This window comes from Astyanax mexicanus, chromosome 19, assembly GCF_023375975.1.
Source record: "Astyanax mexicanus isolate ESR-SI-001 chromosome 19, AstMex3_surface, whole genome shotgun sequence".
NCBI lineage: Eukaryota > Metazoa > Chordata > Actinopteri > Characiformes > Acestrorhamphidae > Astyanax > Astyanax mexicanus.
In genome coordinates, this window is record NC_064426.1 from 27,488,029 (window position 1) to 27,507,120 (window position 19,092).

The window sequence follows — 19,092 nt, forward strand, 5'->3', positions numbered from 1 at the left end:
TACTATGCTACCTAACCTTTGGCTCTTTTCTTGGACCGCCGCATTTCCATCACTCTGGATTTGAGGAGGTTGTTGTTTGTTGTGTTGGGATTGATTAAAAAGACATGCTGGAATCCAGTTTGAGCATCCAGAGCATCCAGAATGAGATGCATTTGTACTAATCTGATTGAAATCTCATTTCAAACCACCTCTAATTGTGGTTGAATCAGATCTGCAAAAAACAGGGTTCATGTAACTTCTGGTTGTCTTAACTATTAAAAATTAATCTGGATACAATCTAGATATGCAAAAAATTGATTCTGATTTGTACTGGCAGCCTGAACATAGACTAATAACCAGGATGACACAATCCACGATATAGAGTTGTATCATTGCAAAAGTAAAGCACTTAGGAGCCATTTAAAGTTCTGAAAATGTTAAAAGACAAAGAGGCAACAAATTTTAACCCTGCTGTTAGAGCTGCAAAGGGGGACTGACTCCACATTAATGTCTATGGATTAGATTAGGGAGTCATAAAAGCTCCTGTAGGTGTAATATGGAGGTGTCCTATGTCCATACAGTGTATCTTATATATTTTTTCACATTGTTGTATGTATGTTTTGATAATCTGATTCCTGATCCCTGTTCCTTTGTTTGTAAAGTTTAATCAGTCTTGTAAAAAAAAAAAGTCATATTACCTCAAAAAAGACCAACTCTGAGATTTCTCAGCTCATGATTTCTGAATGTGGTCTCCAGCCTCTCAAATCTGGTTCCAATTTGCAGGCAATGAGAAGACCCATGGACAGATGAACTTGGTGGAATGTGTTCTGAAGCTTGTGAGCCATTACCTTGTTCTGCTTCACAGATTCAGTCAGGTCCAGTGTTTCCTCAAATTGTGAAATTGTGTAAAATGTCAGTGTTTAATTCTAGATTCTAGATAATGGTCACAGTTTCTTCTTCAACTTCTGCTACCTTTTAATACATTTTCAGCTGTGATCATGAAATGAGACATAGCTCATTAGACCAAAGTGACTAGTAGGCCTGTCACAATAATTACATTTTAGAGAGATTGAACAACATATGAAGATGACCTCAGTCACTTTTTGCTGACATCAGTATTACCCGTTATATTTTTCTTAAGAAGGATAGCCCATTAATGTGAATGATCCGGTATGTCAAACGTTGGTTTTATATTAGTCATGTTTTATTTATTTAATATATTTAGGAGTGTTTATATTCCATTGTATGAGTTTTCTTAACGATCAGTCATTGTATTTAAATATCTGTACATTTAAATATCTGTACATGTAAAATTCAGCTGCAGCTGAGACTTTGGTCATGCATTTTCTTATGCATTTTGTATGTATATGAAAATATATGGCTAAATTTTGTGCAAAATATATAAAAAATATATTGCTGAATTTCTGCAAAACAATATCACAATAGTTTTCATATCGCCCAGCCCTAGTGTAAATGCATTATATATATATATATATATATATATATATATATATATATATATATATATATATATATATATATATATATATATATATTAATAATATATATATATATATATATATATTCATATCATTGGCATAAAATGGCATTAAAGTACAATAATATAATTTATTACAATTTTTGTGACAGGCCTAGTGACTAAAAAAAAAAAAAAAACTACTGCTAAATCATGGAGCAGAACAAAGTGAAGGCTCTCACAGTTCCATAAAATCCTTTTGCATACTCCCTTTATTTCTATGTTGAATTTTATGGTGCACAGATGCATGTTCTGTGTTAAAGGCGTTCCTAATTTCTGTGTCTCTATCTGTGGTAAGTACAGAGCCCTTTAGTTTAGCAGATCTATGCAGTACCTGGAGAATTTGACCCTTTAATTCCACACTAAAACCAAAACTGCTCTCAGTCATGTGACTGGACTCAAGTGAAGCATTAACTGCAATGACCTGCTTAAAAAAGGAGCAGAAATGACCTGCTGATCGATTGGGAATGAAAACTGGATCTGTTCCAATGCTGTGTTCCATTAGTCTTAGAAGTCAGATGTTGAGTAGTCTGCGTTCCAGTTAAACATTCCGATAAATGTGCACTATTTCAAAACATTTCCAAAAACATTAAGCTGCCTTTGGGGTTTACCACAAACCTGGTTTGACAATCATTTATCACTGTATTCAATTATTGTTACATGCACTAAAAATCTGCTTTACTAAAATCGAATTACTGCAGGCATCTTATTATTTAAGTAATTATTTAAACAACATACTCTTGAGTATGGTTTAAAGCTTTGATTAATAAAGATCAGACAAATAGAGACAGATTTAGCTTAGTAAATTTATTTCTCAGTGCATTTAAATGTTAACCAGAGTATTTTCTGATTTCTCGATCTGGGCGTGAGTAAAAACAGACCCAGGTTCTAGAAGTATTTAAGCAGCTCTTAACATAGCACCTGCAAAATGGCACTGAAGCTTTGAGTCTTCTAGCTGATGAATGTTCATGATGATGCTCAATGTGTTTAAAGTTTGGGTGTTATATGAATTTTGTGTCCCATTGTCTGATTAGCCAAGCTCGTGTAAATGCACTGATCACATTACTGACAAACTCTGACGGATTAAACATACTCAATGTCTAGCAATGGATAGCATTTTTAAGGATACCAGTCGCGAAAAGTATTTTGCACATCCAAGTTGGGCAGTACTGTGCATACAACTGATTTAATGAGACATTAAATGATAGAAGTCCAGAGCTGTGCACTGGAATAGCTGACACTGCCCTCTGGAATAGTTTGCTCTCATGGTAAAAAAGGTTATGGAGATGTTGCACACCCTCATAAGGTGCCACATAGTTCAGGCTAAGCATACCTTCCTCAGAGCAGCTGAGTTAAGACAGAAATGGATACTGAGTGACCTTATTAAGTATCCAGGCATGCACCGATATCACATTTTCCTTCCGATACAGATGCTGACAATACTGAGTACTGATACCAATAGAAACTCTATTATATTAACAGTATACTATATTGCCAAAAGCATTCACTTACTAGATGTTGCACAATAGCATGGCTGTAGATGTATAAAACCACAAATGTGTGTGAAAGAATGGATTGCTCTTAGATGCTCAGTAAATTTGAGCGTGTTAAAGCAATAAGTCAATTCATGAACTACTACTGCATATTCAAAAGTCAACTCTCAGTGCTATTATAACAAAGTGGAAGTGATTGAGAATGACACAGGCTCCGTAAAATGACAAGTGTTGGTTCTGGCTTTGCCAGTTGTCAGGATAACATTAATTGCCTGAGTATGTTAAGCTAGGTGTAACTTTTGGTGGAGGGGGGGATAATGCTTTAGGGTTATTTTTCAGTAGTTGGGCTCGGCCCCTTAGTTACAGTGAAAGGAAGTCTCATTACTTAGAATTCCAAGAGATATTGGGCAATTTCACACTCTCAACTTTGCATGAACAGTTTGGGGATGGCCCTTTCCTGTCCAGTGCACAAAGCAACAAAGGTCCATAAAGACATGGATAAGCAAGTTTTGTGTGGAAGAACTTGACTGGCCTGCACAGTTGAAGGAGTCCTGACCCCAGTAGGGGTCCTTTGGGATCAGTTAGACTTTGTGGAAAGTCAGAGGTGAAGAGTTGAAGCTATTATAGCTTCAGGAATACTTTTGGCAATATAATGTATGTACTATATTTATAGCATACTATCTACTGTTTCGTTTTTTTTTATATGGTTTATTTTGATAAAGGCAGTAATCTGTATCCAAAATAAGATCTAATACGCATGAAAGAACAACAGTTACTGGTTAAATAACTACATATTTTAAAGGTTTTAGAGTTATGGTAAAAAATAAAATTGCCCGATGCAATAACACATGCAAGTAGTAGAACCATAATAAGCCGGCACTACAGACATACTGCTGAATTCAGTCACACGCCATCCAGTGGTGTGCATGAGCATCAGCAACAGCTTCATTGTATTGTGCTCCTTATTGACAATACCTGTATAGTATCCAAATCAGTATTAGTGCAACACTAATTTTACCTTTGTGCATATTACAGTTGCATGATAGTATCGGAATCATATCAATATCCACAGACATTTGCTTTAAATAAAACAATCAGCATCAGCACTAAAATTTGAAGATTTATTTATAACTCAGAATGCATAGCTGCCCTCAGGCGACGTTTACCTTACCAGACCTATTTGGCCTTAATGTGACACAGACAGATCTGATTTTTTAGGGATGTATGGACAAAACATTTGATTTACTTTTATAGAGAGTAGACATATATCTGATAAGTGGGCATTTCATCCGTTTTAGGGACAGATTTAGATTCAGGTACAGGTCGCATACATTTATGAATGTGAGTAGATAGCTAAATCTGATCTGATCTGAACAAAAAATCTAAATTGATTAATAAGGCTTGTAATGTAAACGCAGCCTATAATATCTGCAATTAGTCAATATATGGCATTTGTGACCCTCTACAAACAACTGTTACATCTCTATGTATTGTCAATCCAGGTAGATGCAGCCTCAATTTTACATTTTATAAATGTTTGTGTATCAGCATCAACAGACATGCGCATGTAAAATAAAAAAAAAGAATGTGGACATTAAGAATTCACTTATTGGCGCACTTCTATAATATATGCCTACATATACTTTGTTTATATTTGTGAGGACAGGATGATTCTCTTTACTCTTCACTAACTGAATTAAATTGAATTCAGTTTTGGTCAGTGACGATCAACTTGAATATGCCTTTAAAATAATTAATTTCTCAAGTTATAAAGACCTGTTTACACCTGGTTACTTTATGTGACTAGTATACAGACTGTATCCAGATCAGATTTAACCACATGCATTTACACTTGCTGGTCAAATAGTCTCTGTTTAATCAGACTAAAAGTTGATTGTTGTGCCAGATGAAATATGCAAATTTTATTGTTTTGCAGGAATTATTACTGGTGTAATAGTTGTACAAGGAGGGGTTTTGTTTTATGTATTTTGGAGAGATGGATGCATCGGTTATGTGTCTTGGGTGCATTTACACTTTTGTTTTATATGACTTTATCCAGAAATAATCCTGATACATAAGACACATTAAGTGACCAGGTGTAAATTGGGTCTACACACACATTTTTGATAATGTATGGAGATAATAGCTACCGATTCAGCTACATTATGGGGAGGAAAGTAATGTGTTGAGACTTCTATATGCTGTATCCGCTCACTGTTTTATTAGATTACTTCAGTTCAGGTTTTTCTGCTGTAACGACTTGCCAAATATTTTATGAGTTTTTTTTTTTGAAGAATGACATAAATTAACCACTTTTGAGCCTCTGAAAGGCTTTATTTTTTGAGTGTAAATTAAGCTGCCTATATTGTTAAAGTTTTGGGTGCCTATTAAGTAATACATTTAAAATAGTTCTTTTAGCAGTGCCATATATCAAGATCTACACAACCAAAAGTGGTTCTTCTATGGCATCTCTCAAAAAAACCTTTTGAAGCATTATTTTATTTTTATCAGTGTATATCAAAGTAACAGTTTCATAAACTGTTTTGAGAAATTTTAAGACTGTAACTTGAGATCGGTTCTTACTTCTTTTCTCACAAAGGCTGTTTAAAAACCTACTAACACTTGATCATAAATGGATTTCATATTCTTAGTCCAGACACATTCCCCACGTTCATACAAAATTGAATTGTGAAGCCATTACTCAGATTTGAAAACCTTCCAGACAACTTAAATGTAGGTTTCCTCTCTGTATGAGCACTTATACATGTGGTCTTCAGTGAAATCTGTAAGCCAGCTTTGAGAGTCTGAAATAGGTCTCTGTGAACCTGTGAATGATCAAAACATTTCATTTTTCTTTTTTCTTAAACACTGTAAACCAACCTATGAACAAAACTCTGCTTTAGTTCAGAAAAAAACAGAACATTTACTGCTGAGATTGTTTGCTAGGGGGCAATTAATTCCTGTGCACCCTCAGTTTGGTTTGTATATTACTAATGGTGGTTTTAAAAAGAGAGAAGACTCATATCAGAATCTTAAAACAAGGAACTAGTTAGAAGCTAATCTGTCTGGAAATTGTCCCACATTCGTGGATAGACAGCTGTAAAACAGTAACGGAGTTAGACAGTTACAGGGCTACATAAGACATGTACTGTAAGTGGGAAATAATATGTAATAATTCAACAATCACAGGCACTTAACATTTCACTCATCCAAACATATCACAGACATTGAAACCTCATGTTTCTCCACCTTGTACTTTAATTCCATGTCCTTTGTCCTGTCAACATTAATTGATATCTTTGTTCTCTTTTTATTAAGTGTTCTTGTATGTACTGTACCACACAGGGGTCCCATGTTTCATCTCAAGCAAATGGCTTGTATTATTTCCATGTTTAACTTTACTTTATCCGTTATGTAGGTGAGGAGCTGGCTAACGTGTGGATCAATAAAATGCATTCTTTCTATCAAGATGCTGTCTCTGGTCACTGACTTTGTTTTGTTGGTTTGTATTAAACAGTTGATTTGTTCTCTAAGTGAAAGTGTGGTATCTGCATTTTTATATAGGCTGTACTGATTTGAACGCAACATGACCTGCAAAGGTTTTAGTCATATTCCTTGCCCTGGGAATTCTGCTTAATTAAACCTTAAACAAAGGTTTTAAACCTTTCTGTTTCTGTTTAAAGCCCTGATACACAATAGAATGGATCTAATGTAATAGTTGCAAGCTTGATCTATTGTATGAGGCCTTTGTTTAGTTGTCACGATTGGTGATCTCTTACATTTTATGTATCAGCTTTCACTCATAAAGGTAACAGCTGCGAGTGCAGCCAGAAAACTAGCCTTTAGGCTGCTGTACTGTTAAAAATGAAGAATTATGAACCATCCAATACTATTTTCTTTGTCACCACTTGAAGCTCACACATCAAAGCTTGAAGGTCCCCTCAACTCAGGAGCTCTGATATCAAAGTTATCTAAAATATTACCTCACAAATTATGACTTCATATGCAACTTCCAAGTTAGAACCTTGTATTTTCCATAGTTATAATAGCATGTGAACAAAGCATTAGCAACACAGAAAAGAGACTTCTGTGCTATGCTACATTATGCTACGCTGGTCACTAGAAATTAGCCGAGCATTGTAGGAGATTTTAGAATTTTAATACAGAATCTGAGTCCATTTTAAATTTCAGACTTATGAAAGATTGCTGACATAGTCAATATTGCCCTAAAATATAAATTAAAAGCTGTTTTTAACACCCTTAGATTTACTAGCTAGCTATAGTGGCTAGGTACTAGCTACCAAAAACCACTAAACAAACATATCAGCATTCTGTCACTTTAACTGTTCATTTTTTTTTTTTCAAATAATTCTAACTTTCTGTTGCAGTGTTAAAATTGTATTTTAAATCACTATATCTACTAAAAGAATGGGATGATTTAAGGGTAATTGTGACAAATTAAGCTGGATAAATTAAGCTCTATTTTCTTTCATGTGAAATGACTAAAGTAATATTTAATGTATCACATAAATTAATTATTTCTTTGGTTATTAAAAAAAACATTAATTTACTCCATGGATTACTCCTTTTTTTTTACCAACATTATCTTTATTGTTTTATCACAATTTGATTTTTACAATACTGTTTTAAAACACAGCTAAACACAAAACATTTTGACAAACCTTCCCTCTTAAATATACAAGTAGGGAAATAAAGAAAAGAAAAGGAAAGAAAATAATAATAAAAAAAATAAAATTAATTAAATAAATAAATTGCTTCTTTTTTGTAAGGGGTGTTATGGTTATCATTGTTTCCTTGGCTTACTTTTTTGCGTCAGGAGGGGAAAACATATTTAAAAGGGTTTTAAACTTTGCAGAGGATTACTACTATACTACTACTGTACTACTATACAGTCACTGTCTCTTGTAACACGTTATAAATCTGTGTTCTTTAGGAAATAAAGGAATGGGCTCCAAATATCATAAAACGAAGAATATTTACCTTTACTGGAGTAAGTATTTTTTTTCTAAGGACAATGTCGTAATAAATTCACCTAACCATTTAGCTATACCTGGTGCATTTACTCTCTTCCAAAATAAAGCAATTACTCTCTTAGCCAATAATATACCAATATCTAAAAACTGTTGTTGTCTTTGTCTAAGTTTGAAATTTCCTTGATATACACCCAGTATAGAAGAGCTTTGGATCTAGAGGTATCTGTATTTCTAGAATATCCTGGATATAATGTCTCACTGCCTCCCAGTATTGTCGTATGTGGACACACTGCCACAGACAGTAAAAAATAGTCCCATTTTTTGGACCAGATGTATTACTTTTTCTTTTAAAATGAATTGGGACCAGCCATGAGCTCTATTGTAACATTTTACGGGTTGAAACATAATTCATACTAATAAATGTTAAAATTCACCAGGTTTAAACAGGGTTTCTTTTATGTAGTTTGGCATTTTACAATTTAACGTATCCGTCAATTTCAGAATCTCAGCTGTTTTTTTTTCCACAAATGAAACCTTCTAGAAAAAGAGAGCGAGCATCCAGGGGGGAGGGGTCTCTCTCTCTATCGCTCTCTCTATCTCTCTCTTTCTCTCTCCCCCTCTCTCTCCCTTTCCCCTACTTCTCTCTCCCTTCCTTCCTCTCTCTCCCTCTCTCTCTCTCTCTCTCTCTCTCTAGCGGGCTGCAGCGGACGGAAATGCCGTTTCCCCTCCGGTAGGCTGGTCTTGAAAGGGGTCCGTTTTCCTTTCAGATCACCATGTTGGACATCCTGGTGCTGATGTTCTTCGCCATCATTGGCCTGGTTTTCCTCTCCTACATCATCTACATGCTGTGATGGCGGGGGAAGGCGCAGCAGCTGCAGGTCAAGTAGGATGGAGAGGCTGCACAGCTAACCCATCCAGGCTGAGGTAGGAGATATTAAGGGGGGTTTAGCTTAATGTGGTTTAAAATGTTGTGGAGAGTAGCTTGCTAGCATACCTAAAGCCTAATTTTAGCTGAGTTCAGGTCAATCTGAGGGAGTGAGTCTCTAGCCGTCCCATTAAAGAAAACCCTTTATTTATTAACGCTAGTGTACAAAAAGAGCCTGAAGGGTTTAGTTAGTTAGCTAGCTAAGCTAATATTTCTACAGTACGACGTCACACTCTTTTACAGATTAATACAGCAGTTTTTACTGTACAGTAATTACAGTAAGTTATACAATATTATACTGTCTCTGGGATTTATGGGATATCTTGTGTAGTAAAACATTTGCTGCTGTTGAATGTAATTCACTTGTGTGTTGAATATGCTTGATTTTAAGGTTGTGTTTCCTGTTTTTTTTTTTTCAGGAGGAAACGTGGATGATAATGTCAGGTCCTCTTTGAAGGCGGTACAAAGCTCCCTTTTCCCACCTGGCACCCACTCTCTCCCTGTCTGACACACTCTTCACCCTCCTTCACTCCTCACCATCCAGTTGCCAGAGGATGCTGCCCTTCCTTCTTGTTGAAGCAGATGACAATGATTTTTAGGACTTGACTTCCAAAGTTGTGCAAAAAGTGTTTGTACTTGTGTGTGTGAGTGAGAGTAAGAGAGTGAGAAGCTGGTAGTATTACATTATGTTCACTCCTTTTTAATAGCTTCCCAAATACAATACTGCATTCTGTACATGTATGAGCATGATATTGTGTCCACTATAACAGTGTTTTTGTAAATAAAGATCAAAGTCAGTAATGGAAAGATCGTGTTTTTATGAAATGCATTACTGTGTGAAAGAAAGGTTCAGTCTTCTAGTTCTAGTTTTCTAGTCCAGTCATTTTGAATTCGACAGATGTTCACCTTTCACATTGAAAAGATTCACACACAGCCCAGAATGTTTGTGCAAACAGTTCTTTAACATTTAACATTTTGTGTCCAAAGTTCATAACAAAGTTAGTCAGCTTAACTATAGACCACTGTATAAAATAGTAAAAGAGGTATTGCTTATTTTTAACTGCAATGACACTAAAGCCCAAGATGAGAATTAAGAGCTAAAGAGATCAGTGGGGACATTGTTCCATCAGTCAATCTTCTTATCTACTTCTTCTAGTCAGAGTTACATGAGTACCCAGAGAAAACCCCTGCAGATACACACCAAAATAATAAACAACAGTGACCAGAGAAACTCATAACCCCAGGCCCCTTGAGCTGTTTGATAAACTCACAATTTTTTCAACCATCCATTGATCTCTTCTGATTTTTTTCTTGTCAGAGTCACAGTGGGTCCAGGGTGTACTCAGATTCAGGATTGCAATTGCCAATTTAGCTACCATATTTTTGGAACATATGAGAAAACAGAAATTCCCAGAGGAAAACCCTACAGAGAATGGAGTAAGGATTAAAAAACAACACCCCCAGGTCCCTGGAGCTGCACAGTGCACAGGATTTGGAAACATCTATCCATTTTCTGGACTGCTTCTTCCTGATCAGGATCAAAGTGGGTCAGGAGCCTACCTGGAAACATTAGGTGCAAGGCTGGAATCCCCCCTCAGACTGAGCAGGTAGAACAACTAATTCCATCATTATATATTTTTAGGGTACAGTAAGAAATCTTGGGAAACCCATGCTTTACAGAAACCCATTCAAATTATGGAACTCTGGTTCTAATCACTTCAGTAGCCACGTGTATTAAAAAAGCACCTACGCATGCAGACTGTATCTACAAATATTAGTAAAAGAATACGTTGTTCTCAGGAACTCCAGTGTGGCACTTCGTTAGGATGAAACCTGTACATCAAGTACATTTTCCAAAGTCAACTGTCAGTGCTATTACATTAAAGTGGCAGCTAATAGAAACAGAAGCACATCTCTGAGTTTTGTCACCTTGCGTTTGATAAAATAGCTATTTGTCCACTGCCACGCACCATAATTACACTTTGTGTGTGCGTTTCCACGGAGATCCATGTAAATACAACAGCGTGGAAATGAAGGAGCAACTGAATGCGATGTCATGTGACCGAGAAGGCCAAAAAAACCTCACTGGTCCTCCTGTTTTTTCAATTCTAGTCTGGATGCAAGAGTTTTATCACTGAGTAGAAGTGTAAAATATTTTTTCACAGACCTCCCCCTGATAAAGTAATCCTGTCCAGATAGGGCTAATGTCTACATGGCATCCATCTGAACCCCAAAAAGGTTTTTTTGGCATCCCCTAAAGCTTAATTAATCCTAATGCAGAACCACTGGGTTAGGATTTTACAGTAAAGACAGATTGTAAACTTAATGACGCAGTCTGAATATACCAGGCCGCGTGGTCTGTTACTAGACCATACATACACTGTTACCTCATCAGTGAGCGCGATTATAGCGACATCTAGTGGCATTTGTTAGTAATACAACATACAGAACAGCATGCATGCATGCACGTGACTAGCAAATGAGCATGTATTATTAAAACACTATTTCAAAGAAACCTTGCATTTAAGCATGAGCGACCTAATCTGGGTTACCCAATGAAATCATTAATCATTCATTTTATTGTATCATTCTATCAACCTGCATTTGAATCTACTTAAAAAGCCCATGTCCTTTATTTTTGTTTTTTTATTCCGTTTCCATGAACTCCACTTATAGGGCTAACATCCCAGACCGGAATTAGGCGTAGTCCTTGACTATTTTTTTTTTCCAATGGGAATAAAGAAATCTCTACTCAAAATGCTGTGTAGTCCAAGACTAGTCCGTTTAATCCCTGACCCACAATGTGTAAAAACAGGAGGACCAGTGATTTTTTTTTGGCCTTCTCGGTCACATGACATCGCATTCAGTAGCTCCTTCATTTCCACGCTGTTGTATTTACATGGATCTCCGTGACCCACCTCATGTACCACATGTGATGCGAATGACAATAAAATCTCCTTGAATCCTTGAATCCTTATGTACCAAAGAGCATGGAAAATATATTTTCACATGATCATTTTAAACCATCTCTTGATCCTCTTGAATTGACCATGCTATCTGTTCTACTGTGCATTTAGGACAGATATAAATTGTGTTAAAATATTCTGTCCAGTTTTGAGCATTTCAATAAGTAGTCATGGTTACAGTTCTCCTTATAATCCCAGTGTAAACAAGCAGATCTTAATTGCTATAGGCTGTGGGTCTAAAGTGTAAAGAAAATGCTGCCTATTCAGGCAGAAAGATAATGCCTAGCAGGTTGCAGTTGATATCTTGGTAACATTATTTTCTGTTTCATTGATTTAAATATAGAGAGCTATACAGATCACTATACGCCATTCTGAGCGAAACAGTGTGGGCAGCAAGGCATCAAGTCACTTCCCTATAGTACACAGCTGAGCTTCAGAAAATGTCTGCAAGCAGTAAACCTGGCAATCACTCACACTTAGAGCTTCTTTAAGAGATCAGAAATGTTTACTCAGAATTAAATGTTCTTACAAGATACTAAAGTTACATGGATCTGGAGGATAGTAAGAAGTGGAAATGTGATAAATTACACTCCAAAAAAAGAAGAAGACATTTACTCACTTCCTCTACTATGGGATAAATGATCCAGTCATACATAAACCCTCTATATTTAAAAAGTACTGTGAAGTCTCTGCAGAACCCCGACTACTGGGACTATTGCTTATCTAGCATGAGCATAAATGAAAGCATTTTAGATGATAATTGAGATAACATGGTTTTTGAATCTTTCAAACACTGGTCGAAAAAAATGCATATGGTACCGTATGTAACTTATTAAAAAGTTTTTTTCACCAAAGCAAAGAACCATTTGAGTCAGTGGATCCCAGCTCTGGCCCTGGAAGACTCTCTGCTCTGAACCTTTTGGGCCCTCTCCTAATTTTCATGCTAACCCCAAACCCCTTCTAAATGTGCACTTTTATGAGGTGACTGATAGGTGAGTAAAAAATCTTACCTGAAACCAAAGCACTGCACATGTTCTTTAATAAGTAACCCTTCAAACTGTTTCACAACTGGCTTGTACTATGCTCTATTCTGTTACACCACAAACTCATTATATACTCCATTTATTCATTCATTTATTTACACATCAGTGATTTGTCAGATGCTCTGTTAAATAACTGACCATAATGCATTCTTTTCTGTTTTATTTTTATTTTCCTACATTGTAAATTAATATTGCGCAAGAGAAGTAACGTTTGGTCTTCCTTTCCTGGGACGTCCTTAAGAGAGCCAGTTTAATCATAATGTTTGATGGTCTCTGCACCTGAGGATACTTGAAATTCAGATCAACTGACCTTTATTTTTTAAAGTATTTTTTTCTTTACTTAGTTGAGTAGTTCTTACCATTATATGGATTAGAAGATTACTCAAATATGCCTATTTACTGTATGTACTGTACTGTACCAACTCAACCTCTTCACAACACAACTGATGCTCTGTTCTGTTACATAACTGACCCATAATGCATTCTTTTCTGTTACACAGGTGACCTATACCAAGCTCTATACTGCTACAATGTCCCACTTTAACATCTAGCTCAAAAATACCAGCATGGTCAAGTCTGTTCATATTGGTTATATTGGTCAGGTTGACCATGTTAAATCATCACACCCTAAAAAAAATACATATGTTATGTCAAACAGTTAATCCACTTAATATAAAATAATATAATAATACATATAATAAACATATAAAAAAAGGATTGCTAGAGATCAATAATTTAACTTTTTTACACCAATGATAATGGAGTAACACACTCCTGTTAAACCAGTGACCTTTAACATGGTCCACACTGTTACAGTAGTAACCAGTTTGGACACACCTTCTCATTTAATGTTTTTATTTTTTATATATTTTTTACTACATTTTAAATTAATATCAACATAGGTAATGCTTGGTCTTCCTTTCTTGAGTAGGTCCTGATGTGAGCCAGCAAGTTCATCATAATGTTTGATGGTCTTTATGACTGCATCCTGAGGATGCTTGATTTTTTTTCCATTTTTCAGATGAACTTGAAGTTGAGTAGGTTGTTCCATAATATGGATTAGAACATTACTCAGATTAACTGTATACCTGTAACTCTACATCTTCACAAATCCGCAACTGATGCTCTCAAATTAAGAGGGCAAGAAATTAAAGTTATTAACTTTAATTGAAAAGTACAGCTATTGACCAGCTGTTATTATTTAAGAGGTAGGTGCATACTTTAAAGAAGCTAAAATATAAAGCATATTCTGGTTTTCTTAACACTTTTTGTTTACTTAATAATGCCTTAATAATGTTCTTTTTCATAGCTTGTGTGACTTTAGTATTAATCTACAATGCAGAAAAAAATATATAATAAATAACTACTGAATTTAAGGTGTCCAAACTTTTGACTGCTGCTTTAAGTGATACAAAATAAAACTCTCGGTTTTAGACCACAATAATTTGATAATCATTCTGGTCTGCACGGTCTTGGTTATCAGCACGAAGGGGGTATAGCTCAGTGGTAGAGCATTTGACTGCAGATCAAGAGGTCCCCGGTTCAAATCCGGGTGCCCCCTCAGGATAACACCTTTTGACCAGGTGTTTCCTGTTGAGTTAAATATCCGAAACTGTATCTCTCTTGTGTTTAGAAACACGTGCAGTCTATAACTAATGGAGAAATGAAAGCGCAAAACAGATAGATACTAGTTTCTATCCTCAATGTCAGGGTCTCGCGACAACAAACGCAGTCCAGTCCTGCGAGCGCCTCCGGTACTGCCACGTAGACACAGCAGCGAGGCACGAGCCTTTTTATTTGTGCGTGGAGTTGAGGGTTTATGGAGACATCTAGCGGCTACTATCGGTAACGCACCATTCAGAACAATAACGTGGCCAGGATCAGAAAAAGGCCTGTGTTTATGGAGCAGTAAAGATATGATTTACAACGAGTTTATTTTGGCTGCAGCTCCAACAAAGACACTCCTAAATAAATGAAAACAAAAAAATACAACGTGAACAATGTGGATAAATGGATGGATGGATCCTGAAGGAAATGTTGAGCATTGAGCAGTAGAAACACAATGCCAAAATTACACTCAGAAGAATATAACTGTATCCATCCCCGGTGCAACTTTAACTTTGTCACTGATTCTTGAACATTGTCATCAAGAATATGCTGATATTGACTGGAATGCATGCAACCCTCAACTTTAAATGTCTCCTTCGCCTAAAATCCACCTTTTCTTGTTCTTTGTGAAATACAATAGGTTTCTCTGAGTTGTATATGCATGCTGCACAAGACAGCTAACGTTTACTCCAGCTAAGTTAGGTTTAAATCGGATCTCCAGTTGATTATCCTGTGTTTTACAGAGATCTTAACCATACACTAGGGAAGCACGGTTTGACAAGGTAGCACAACTCGACCAAACACCAGTCAAAGCAGGCGCTGTTCGCGATATAGAGAGGATGCTGGGGCTTTAATGTGGTGCAACAGTCCAAGCACAGAATCACTAAATCTGAGGTAAGAGTTTAGTATTGTTAGTTTAGCTGAAAGAAATCAAGGTCGTGTTCTCTGCTGTAGTGCTGTTAGCCAATCAAAGGTGATATGTTTGCATGTATGCATATTCATGAGCAAAAGCCAAAATCCTGTCTTTTTGAGAGCCCACTAATTCATTAATATTAGAGACTACAACTAGACATTTTGCCTTGTTTGCCTTGAAATGCTGTGCTCTTTTTCCGTCATGGATACCGTTCTCCAAATAACTTAATTTTAGTGTCATCAGTCCACAGCACCTTATTCCAAAATACAGCTGGCATATTTTTCAAAGTGAGCTGAATAGTAACACCATCAGCAGCAAGATGATGTTGTAGGTCTTTGGAGCTAGTCTGTGGGTTAACTATAACTGTTCTCACCATCCTTCACCTCTGCTATCCCCCAAACCATGATGTTGAACAGTCTTTGTTTTCAGGTCATTTGAGAGTTGTGTTTTAAGGCTCCCATGTTTCCACTCTTCAGGGAAGATGCAAAGAGAAAAACTTGCAATTGGCTCCTTCACTCTTTCTCATTATTGGATTCACCTGTTTATGTAGGTCAAGGGTCAATGAGCTTACCAAACAAATTTTGTGTTCCAACAATTAGTGCTAAAGATATTCAAATCAATAAAATGTCAAGAGTGCCCACATTTATGCACCTGCCTAATTTAGTTAATTTAGTAAAGAATTAGCGCACACTTTCTGTAAATCCTATAAACATCATTTTACTTCTCAAATATCACTGTGTTTATCTGCTATATAATGTATTTAAATGAAATTGCTGATCCGAACAACCAGTGATTTATAAAGGGAATTCATGAATATTATCAGGGGTGCTCAAACCTTTTCATACCACTGTAGATAGATAGCTAGCTAGCTAGCTAGCTAGCTAGCTAGCTAGCTAGCTAGATAGATAGATAGATAGATAGATAGATAGATAGATAGATAGATAGATAGATAGATAGATAGATAGATAGATAGATAGATAGATAGACACTTTACTATTGTTTTGTGCATGAATTTTTTTACTCTTTAATCAATACTGAAAGCTGGGTGAAGTGAAATAAGTGTCCAGCTTTAAACAAGTAGTCGTGTGGTTCACTCAACAATAAGGTATGGAATAACCTCTGTTGCACAATGGTGTGATTTTGCTTCCAGTGTCGCTTCCCTTTTCAGATCCTAAAAATGCCACAACAAGCTGTCAAAAGTTTCCTTGCTAGAGCAACTCAGCACAAATCACATGACTCCTACATGATCTTAGCTCAGCAGGGAAGGGACTGAACGTTTGCTGTTTGAACAGCAATGCCACATGAGAACTGAAATAACTGCTAGTACTAATAGTACTGCTAATAGAAAGCTCATTTCATCCCAATGCATTGATTCAACAAGCAGGCATTACTGTTATTAACAAGGAGTATACCACCAGTGGGGCTCAGTGAGTTAGTTTAGCATCTACACTTTGTATATGAGCTCTCTATGTATATGGCTTCTTAGACTTTAGGCCTCAGACAGAGATTTAGACTACATTTTCCTTTCAATGAAAAATCTTCAAATTGCTGTGTAGCCCAAGACTATGACTATTCAAGATTCTTTTTAAAACCAAGGTTATTAATAAGGGGTTGTCCACTTTTGCTGCAGTAATAGTTCTCTAGCTAATAGCTAATAACTTTTCTGAGAACGTTTTACACTAGATGTTGGAATGTTGCTGTGACAATTATAATATAATTATTTGAAGCACCTTTATTTTAACCTATTCTTAAAGGATTTCCATTGGGCCATATTTGAACATTTAAAGGCCCTAAGCCACATCCTACTACAGAGGCCCCTTCCAACCCCTCATTGTATATTCATGACTTACACAAAAGGCATGTTAAGGTGACTTATTAGTAATTTATTAGTAATTTATGAGTGTCTTTGTCCAGGGAGAATGGGGTTCCCATTGTTCCTTCAGCTTTGAAAAAGTTCTTCCTTGCCAATATTCCCAAAGCTGCTTTGTCACATTACATTGTAAAATGCACATTAAATAGTACATTTGAATGGACTTGATTTGTGGTACTTACTTGCAGTGTAACCCGATGTCGACCAGATGGGTTCCCGTTTTAAGTCTTGGCTGCTTTCAGGGTTTCTTCCTCTTGATCTAAGGAAGTCTCCAGTGACACTGTCATGTCTGGTTTACTCACTAAGTACTCAGGCACGGATTTCTGTACAGACACTTTTTGACAAAGGCTGCTTTGCACAAAAAAAACGTATATTATAACAAACATTTTTAACCATTTACAGTGAAAGAGGCACTTCGTGTCTAAATGCATAGTCTATGGACATACAATGTCTAACTCAAGTAGTAAATGCAAACCTACTAAATTTATATTACATATTGTTTGCCAATTCAACAAAAAGGCCCTCAACTGATGCTTATAATGCTTATAGCAAGAAATCTTTCTAAGAGTCTGCATGTTTTTGGACATACAGTATTTGGCATATAAGATTAAAGCCTGTATATCGTCGCTTTCCAATGAAAAACATGTATCTCCAAAACAGCAACTTCACAGATGAAAGAATTAAATGTAGAAAGAGTTTGTTTCAGGCCATTTTGAAGATTTTTTTATTGGTCCATTCATCAAGAACAAGACATTTTGACAGAGTGAAAAGGATAGTTGGTATGTTCAAATTTTTAAGGAAACAAAAAATTATTGATGAAAACAAAGATACTTGTTTTTAATTTGACAATAGCAAAAAAGAGTAAAGGGGAAACAAGAATAGTTGGTGGCAGGTGACACACAAACCCACTGACCTCACAAATACAACTGGTTTCATTTTAACACTATTAAGCCTATACGTTAATAACCAACATGTATATGAGAGAAAAAGGGTAAGAGAGACAGAGCAAGAAAACCAGAGAGAGAGAGAGAGAGAGAGAGAGAGAGAGAGAGAGACGTCCCTCTGCACCCTCCAAGTATCATATGAGAAGGAGCACATGACTTGTGCTCACTCCAACAGTCCCTACACAGCCCATATGGGTGGGTGGTATGTGTAACCTTAATTAAGAGCTTCCTTAGTACAGTTCCTCACTTATAGAGCTGGCTAGCATGTCCAAATGAGTTATATAGTAGCATAAATAAATGCATAAATGAAAAGAGGGGGTCACATTTAGATTTTGACTTTTGACAACAAGCTGATCGTTTGAATTAGAGTATTTTAAAGCAAGGAAGCACCCAAAACATGCAGGGTAGGAGGAGAAGATCTCCAGGACCAGAGATGAGAAGAGAGAAGAACCACTGCTTCATCAGGATTAATCTAACAAAAGTGGTTTAACTGCACAAGTCAATGAATAAAAAACCACTCACATTGCTCACAACAGAAATGTAAGGATATAGTAAGAATATAAACCGTCAAATATTTTTGCATATATACTATTTGTTTTAGTTATATCCCACTTGTACACCTTATTCTACTGGATGTAGACATGCCATGTAACATTATACCAAAGATAGGTAAGGTATGAGATAGTATGGAAAGGTGTAGTAACCAAAATAAGTGTTTTTATGCCACAGAGGGTTAAAATATTAATAAATAGTACTACAGCATACATTATAGCAAAAAATCTTAAACACTGCCTGTCAACCCTGCTAAAAAATCCAGCTC

General features: G+C 36.2%; 1 long non-coding RNA gene and 1 other non-coding gene across 2 annotated transcripts; both read left to right on the forward strand.

The window, feature by feature from the left end:
* The first annotated feature begins 8,548 nt into the window (after nucleotides 1–8,548).
* Nucleotides 8,549–9,735, forward strand: LOC107197804 (uncharacterized). The gene is made up of 2 exons (XR_001518790.3): nucleotides 8,549–8,927; nucleotides 9,348–9,735. It is a non-coding gene; the product is annotated as an uncharacterized LOC107197804 (long non-coding RNA).
* Nucleotides 9,736–14,426: 4,691 nt separating this feature from the next.
* On the forward strand, nucleotides 14,427–14,498 carry trnac-gca (transfer RNA cysteine (anticodon GCA)). Its single transcript has one exon. It is a non-coding gene; the product is annotated as a tRNA-Cys (tRNA).
* Nucleotides 14,499–19,092: the final 4,594 nt, after the last annotated feature.